Source organism: Megalobrama amblycephala, linkage group LG16, assembly GCF_018812025.1.
Source record: "Megalobrama amblycephala isolate DHTTF-2021 linkage group LG16, ASM1881202v1, whole genome shotgun sequence".
In the NCBI taxonomy this organism is placed as follows: domain Eukaryota; kingdom Metazoa; phylum Chordata; class Actinopteri; order Cypriniformes; family Xenocyprididae; genus Megalobrama; species Megalobrama amblycephala.
In genome coordinates, this window is record NC_063059.1 from 10,479,173 (window position 1) to 10,487,632 (window position 8,460).

Here is an 8,460-nt window from a genome sequence, read left to right on the forward strand (position 1 = left end):
AATTTAGTAACTTGTTTTCAACTAAAATTATTCATTTGTGTGCAAAAATGATTTACATTTATGCACTGGCAGGCGCTTTTATCCAAAAGTAATTTACACTGCATTCAAGGTACACATTTTGTCAGCTCATGCTTTCCCTAGGAATCAAACCGACAATTTTGGTGTTGCTAGCTCCATGATCTACTGTTTGAGCTACAGAAAGATTCATACACTCAATGATCCATAGATTGTTACCAATGAAATTGAGTGGAAAAAAAACAAAACATGTAGTCCATACAACCCATGAACTATACTCCAAGCGGTCTGATGGAATAAGATAGTACTGAATGTCGAACAGCATGATGGTGTCAAACTTAATGAGAATAGAGCCTGCATTTTTTATTTAAACTAAGGTGTAAATGAGATTTGAGAGCTCCAGAGGAGAAGAAGATTAGTAATGAATAGCTTAAATTTCAGTCTGTTCTTCACACAAAGCTATTGTAATTCAGCATATTTTATGTCATTCTTTTATGTAATCCTTTTTGGAGCTTGCCAGTACGAATCCCTAATCACTTTCACTATATAGAAAAGAGCAGCACTGACATTCTGTGAACTATTTCTTTAATACAACACATTATGTAGAACACTTGCAGTCTCTGGAATCACTACCTGTGCTGCTTTGGCTAATGGCCCGGCAAAGCACACAGACTACAGAACTGCTAACTCGCAGGAGCCGAGCCAGGGTCTTAGCCAAATGCAACAATCAGAGTACCAATATTTACACTGGAGGCTGAATTCTCGAGGCGTGTTCCAGCGCCGGTTTGAAGAGAAGAAAAATGAGCGTGTCTGGCAGCCATTGCGGTGAGCTCTATCTTTCTTGAGGTCGGTTGCAGCGACGATGTGTAACGTACCTCAGCGGTGCAGAGTGTAATTAAGAGTGCACCATAAGTGGAGCGCGTCCCTGCGGAAAATGAGGCCACGGCTGCAGCCACTGGAGGTGATGACGGCTGCGTGACTACAGGGCGAGAGAGAAAGAGCGAGTGCTCTGTTCCTATCAGAATCTCAAAAACAAACATGCTAGTGAACCCGGAGGCCTATATTTAAAAGGCTGACAGACGAGAGCAGGGAGAAAAGGTGAGAGAGCAAATGATGAGATCCGCCTGCAAGGAAAAAAAAAAAAAATCTGATCAGGATATCCTTAAAGGAAACACGCTGAGCAAAGAGACAGACGGCAAGAAAGAAATGCTAGCTATTATTAGCTTCTTGATAATGAAGCAAGAAATAGCATCCACCAGCTATTCCACTGAATGATCTGAGGGCGTGTACAGAAAAAAATTCTGAAGTTCAGTGCATTTTCCTGCACCCCCCTGAGGGGTGGAAACATTTTCAAAAGTTTCATAAAATGTGCCACTTTTTTATTAGCAAAGTCCTGAGGCTTAATCAGAGTCAACATCCCAGTATTTTAAAGGGATATTCCACCCCAAAAATATAAATTCTCTCATCATCTCTCACCCTCATACTATCCCAGATGTATCTGACTTTCTTCACAAGTTTATGAGTTCAGAATATGTTGTTTGCACATGACGTCACAGCAGCAGCGCGAATGAGTCTGGAGGGCAGGGAGTGATTTTTCTATATAGGAATCCTATCAAAAACTCTAAATTCGTATGTTTTGCGTCGTTTATGGTTGATCAAATTGATAAAATCGGGAACCCAGAAGGTATTTATATCGTTTACATAACTTATATCGTTTTTTTTTTTTTTAACTTTAAAAGTTGTCGCCTTAATAGCGTTTTGCATCTGCTAATACTGAAATGAATATGGATACCTGCTTACCTCATTTGTTTTTGACTTGGTTAAATATCCACATTCTTCATGGTATCCTTTGCAGGTAAGATAAGCTATTTTATCCCACTGAATGATAATTTGATGTTTTCACTTCAGTTTTGTAGTTTTCCGTTCACAATGTTGATCTGGTTACCATGAGAACAGAGCTGCTGCTTCATCCATCAGAAAATGTCCAAATAAATAAATGTTTAAAAAGCTGACAGACGTCGATTCAACAACAAAGACAACACTTTCAAAAACACTCAGCTATGTGATTATTTTATTGAGTGATAGGGAGTGGGTTAAATCAGTAACATTATTAGATTTGATATACTGTACGGCGTCTTCCCGTCACCTCCTCAACCTGCTTCCCTTAGTTTGTTTTTACACGGATAAGGCAACAATTGTATTACAGCGTCCAGTTTTTTCTTTGAACAATGATGTGAACTCCTGTTGCAATTCTCGATTCAGCATAAATGACCTGCAATGGCGACATTTTTCACAATCGCGACAGAAAATCAAAAATACTGCCCTAACTTCACTAGCAGAAAGGCAGCGCGATATAAACAAATCCAGACTAGAACTGAACGCGGCGTGACGGCATGCAGCTTCACATTCTCTATATCTACCTCCTCGATGGCAGGAAAGTCTTTCAATTCAGTGGAAAAGTCACTCATCTACATAACATAAAGATCACGTCCAACGTATGTTATGATTTTCTGTTTATACCTTTCTAAATCAGCACAGAAAGGACTTTTCTCCATCTCTTCCATTCTAATTTTCACTGCTTGCCCTCCACCGGTGTTTCGCGCGTCACCAGAACCACGTGATTGCAAACAACCTATTTCTAAGAAACACTGTTTATATTTAAAATCAGCCCCAAAATACACTTCTCTCTTCATTGCTCCGCCCCCAAAATGCAGAAACGCGCAATGCAAGAGTGAATGTCTCTCATGAAGCAAAATAATGCTTCATTAAAAATAAAGCAAAGATGACGAACGAACAGCAAGAAAGAACAAAAAATGAACATACAGTACAGAAGGGTATAAACAAGCAAGAGTTTGTTGTTAGTCACCAGCTAAAAAAAAGTTGATGCTTGCTTGAGGTGGTTTTAGACTAATAAAAGGTTAATGCGAATAATGGGAGATGGAAACACATTTGCCGAATAAATTCTGACGTAGTGAACATTAAACCCATGTGACTAATCATAATTGGCTGTTTTCTGATGATGGTGTTGTAACAGAAAACTTTGGTCATGCCCACTTTTGTACTGGAGTGTCGCGGGTTTTCGGACTTGTCCTCTCACACGTGTTTAATAAATGTGTTTATTCTCACAAGCTTAGTAAATTCAAGAAGTGTTCAGACGGCTCTCATTTCTTGTTTTCTTATTCATAAGTGTTTAGGCGAACGCTCACACAGTTTTATTTACTAAAGAAGAAGAAGAAGAAGAAGAGAAAAGATTATTAGTATTATTACAAAAATATTTTTAATTAACCACAAAATATTACAATAGCACATACACCGACCAGGCATAACATTATGAGCACTGACAGGTGAAGTGAATAACACTGATTATCTCTTCATCACGGCACCTGTTAGTGGGTGGAATATATTAGGCAGCAAGTGAATATTTTGTCCTCAAAGCTGATGTGTTAGAAGCAGGAAAAATGGGCAAGCATAAGGATTTGAGCGAGTTTGACAAGGGCCAAACTGTAATGGCTAGATGACTGGGTCAGAGCATCTCCAAAACTGCAGCTTTTGTGGGATGTTCCCGGTCTGCAGTGGTCAGTGTCTATCAAAAGTGGTCCAAGGAAGGAACAGTGGTGAACCGGCAACAGGGTCATGGGCGGCCCAGGCTCATTGATGCACGTGGAGAGCGAAGGCTGGACTGTGTGGTTGGATCCAACAGATGAGCTCCTGTAGCTCAAATTGCTCAAGAAGTTAATGGTGGTTCTGATAGAAAGGTGTCAGAATACACAGTGCATCTCAGTTTGTTGTGTATGGGGCTGCATAGCTGCAGACCAGTCAGGGTGCACATGCTGACCCCTGTCCACCACCAAAAGCACCAACAGTGCACTTGTGTGCATCAGAACTGGACCAACGGAGCAATGGAAGAAGGTGGCCTGGTCTGATGAATCACGTTTTCTTTCACATCACGTGGATGGCCGGGTGTGTGTGCGTCACTTAACTGGGAAACACATGGCACCAGGATGCACTATGGGAAGAAGGCAAGCTGGCGGAGGCAGTGTGATGCTTTGGGCAATGTTCTGCTGGGAAACCTTGGGTCCTGCCATCCATGTGGATGTTACTTTGACACGTACCACCTACCTAAGCATTGTTGCAGACCATGTACACCCTTTCATGGAAACGGTTTTCACTGGTGGCTATAGCCTCTTTCAGCAGGATAATGCGCCCTGACACAAAGCAAAAATGGTTCAGGAATGGTTTGAGTAGCACAACAGCGAATTTGAGGTGTTGACTTGGCCTCCAAATTCCCCAGATCTCAATCCAATCGAGCATCTGTGGGATGTTGAACAAACAAGTCCTTACAGGACTTAAAGGATCTGCTGCTAACATCTTGGTGCAGATACCACAGCACACCTTCAGGGGTCTAGTGGAGTCCATGCCTCGACGGGGCATGTTAAGCCTGATCGGTGTATATTTATTCAACTAAATAACAGTCTTTGCGATTTGATAATCGTACTGAGCCATATCACAATTTCGGTTTTATTTACATTAATCATGCAGCCAGTACACTTGCATTACATGGACTCAAAGAGATGGATTATTTTTCTTCAAATCTCAGTTTGTGTTCATCTGAAGAAAGAATGTCATACAGATCTGGTTAGTAAATGATGAGAGAACTTTTATTTTTGGGTGGAGTACCTCTTTAAAAGACAATCAAACCTTCTTTATGAAGAACAATGCAACACGTATCTCTACTCCCCCCCCAAACCTCCTTGACTCTTCCTCCCTAAAGTGATTTAAATCAGCTGGGCTACAAGGGGTCAAGCAACAGAGACGGAAGTCTTCCTTGAAAATGAAAACAAGCTCTGTGTTATCCTGAAACAGAATTTTCTAGTATCCTCTGGCAGTGCCCAGCCACAGATGCTCATCCTTTGCTTAGAAAACAAAGTAAAGCTTAAGTTTTTCCAACTCCTACAGAAACCATTCATTCCAGATGTGTAGCTAGGCCGTAGTTTAATGCCATTAGTGCGTTCACCCCTGACTGCCTTGAAAGACCCGACCGGTTTCCTGCCCCCTCAAGGAAAAAACAACTAAAAATGCACCATGTGGTGTTTTCCAAATAGGAAACTTATCGAAGAGATCTTCAAAAGGAGTTTGCTGGAGGACTTCAAGACTACGGCAAGGTCTGACGCCAGTCTTTTTAACAACATGTGGATGCCAATTACGGATAACATACCTTGACATTTCATAACAGGTGATGAAACAAAAACTTTTTCTAGATCCACCTCTCTGCCTCGGTCACACAGAAGGAAGTATAGTTGCCAAACACCCCCACATTTGGCAGCTGAACTGCAGCCATCCATGGAGATAGTATGTGTTTGCGAACGTGTGTGTATCCACCAAGTGCCAATACTCTGAGATCTGGCACATCACCTGTTGCCGTGTGTGCGCTCGTGCTGCCGAGGGGAACCGTCGCTTGGCCAGTGTTTATGTTTGTATCATTTTCCTGTCCCTGAAACAGACGGCCATTGCCTTCTCCAGAGGAAACGCAAGCCAAAACAAAGCCAAACAAGGAGACTGAAAGCCTTACTGACACAACATCAAGCAAAAATCTGAAAATGAAGGTTCGTTTCACCTGGTCTTAAAATGAAAATAAACTGCAAGATTAGTTAGCCAACCTGTTCTCAAAAAGTATTAAAAGTAAGATATAAAATAAAATAAATAATAATAAAAATTTAATCTGAATTCAACAAAAATGTCCCACAGTTTTGGTCAACATCTTTTGATCTAGGATTACTGAAAAGGTGCATGTGTTGTATTAATGGTGGATTAGAACTTGGCCCTATTTGCTACTTCCAGAGATAAACTGAGAATGTTTACATGTTGTCTATATGTATGGGTTTAGTGTTAATCAGGGTTTTGCATAGAATAAGTACGCATAAGCTGCTCCATATGTCGAGATGCTGGTGAATGTCATCTACTAAGATTGCTGAAAAGCTCTATGACTTTTTCCCTTCTAAGCGATTAAATCTCCCATATCACAAAAAGTGTGAGACAGTATTTTCTCTGTGTGCCTTTGTGTTTGTGGTCTGCAGTCAGGCTTTGGCTGCAGGCTCCAAAGGCCTTATGTAAACCCCCTGTCATATCCACCTTTTGCGCTGAGACGGCTTGACAAATAAGTGATGACCGCTCACATTTTTAATTTAGGAGACTGATGAAAAATTCACAGTGGCAACACGAGACCTTGATTTAAAAACAATCCACCCATGCCCCCCGACTGCAAGCCTCCATCATCCACATCTCCTTTTCTCTGTATCTAACCAATGTTGCATCAACCTAAATCCCTTCACACATGTACAGTGACTCTGACCACAGACAAAGCCGACTGGCTACCTGTCCAGGTAAATTCCCACTGTGTGAATGGTGAATTGGCTAGTGTTAAAGGCAGAATGCAGATGTTGTAATGGTTAACTTGTCCTGCATCTCATTTTGATAGGGCGGTCACTCTACACTTTGTTACATTCACTTTCATTAGTATGCGTGTGAACATGGGAGAGCTGAAACAAAAGGCATATGCGTAGAGATGTTTCATCTTTTGCTACAAACTAAAGTATTCAAATTCGGCAAAGTCTCATTTACAAATTCATAGAGCAAAATATATTTTTATTGGTCAAATGTCAGAGACTGATCAAATTTTAAATCTGCAAGGTTTGTACTGTAGCTGAGAGGTGGAGTAGATAAATGTCAGGGTTATGTTTGGTTTTGTTGTCTTTTTGTTTCCGTTTCTTGTGTTTCATTCAGTGGTGGACAAATTACATAAATCGATACTTGAGTAAAAGTACGGATACCCTAATAAAATATTACTCCAGTAAAGGAAAGTACTCACTTTCAATTTTACTTGAGTAAAAGTACAAAAGTATTTCATTTTAATTGTACTTAAATGGATAGTTCGCTCAAAAATGAACTTTCTGTCATTAATTACTCACCCTAATGTCGTTCCAAACCCGTAAGAACTTTGTTCATCTTCAAAACAAAAATTAAGATATTTCTGATGAAATTCCAGAGGTTTCTGATCCCCCATAAAAAGCAACACAAGTACCACATTCAAGGTCCAGAAAGATAGTAAATACATTGTTAAAACAGTCGACGAGACTACACTGGTTCAACCTTAATGTTATGAAGCGAAGAGAATACTTTTTGTGCGCAAAAACAAAACAAAAATAATGACTTTATTTAACATTTCCTCTCTTCCCTGTCATTCTCCTACGTTACAATGTAGAGACAGTGCAGCGCTTCTGGAACAGAGCGCCGACTCAGTATTGGCCGACACTGTTCATGTGAGCAGCACGACACATTCGTGTGATGCTGACGCAGAAGCCGGCCAATACCGAGTCGGCATTCTGACGTAGAACCCAGAAGCACTTTAAGTATTAAAAGTAAAAAGTACTGACTGATGAACCATGTTTATTAGTACACAAAGCATGCGTGTGATGCTGACGCAGGAGCCAGCCAATTCTGAGGTACTGTGTCTTGTCGTATTCTCGCCGCTTCATCACGTTAAGGTTGAACCACTGCAGTCACGTGAACTATTTTAATGTATTTACTACCTTTCTGGACCTTGAATGTGGTGCTTAAATTGCTTTCTATGAGGGATCAAAAACTGATGAAAATTAAATTAATTTACTAGCACAAACCTTAGTAAATCACCTTGCATGATTCATTTAAATACTCTCCTCCCATAAATTTGTAGGAAACTCCTACAAATGCATATGCAATAAGGTCAGCCGCAAAAATAACCGTGTCCACGTCCTTTCACACGTTATTTTTTCACTGCGTGTATTTAGTAAATCCTGACAGTTTAGCGCCAAAAGAAGCTAGTAAATCTGGCCAAGTGTGCAAAAAGTGAACTACCATACAGTATTTTAAAAATGAACAAAAACTAAATTTGTTTAGCTAAATATGTGATTACAAATACAATATGCAGACTTCACATAGGGCAAAACTTAAAATTGTAAGATGAACGCTATACAAACATACTAGTTTTATATAATTTGATATATTTTCATTTTAATATAAACATGATTGTATTTCTCCAAATGTTAATTTTCCTACATTGTGAAACTTTTAGTTTTACAAATGTGGACAATCTTTGAAGGATGAACAAAAAACGTTAAAACGTTAAAAATAACATCTAAATTGGATAAGTGCTGGGAAAAGTTGTGTGAAGTACTTAAAAGTCCTTAAAGTCCTTCATTCTTATAACAGGGATCTATAACTGTCTAATTAGCTGGGTTATGAACAAAGATATATATCTGATTTATCTTCGGATGCACCACATACACACTTGTCGTCACACCGAGGGAGTAAGATTTGATGATGTCATCATAGTTCGCCACACAGGCTAGAGTCAAATCCACATCATCCACACAGTCACCAAAGTTTATTATATGTACTAGGCCTGAGTTC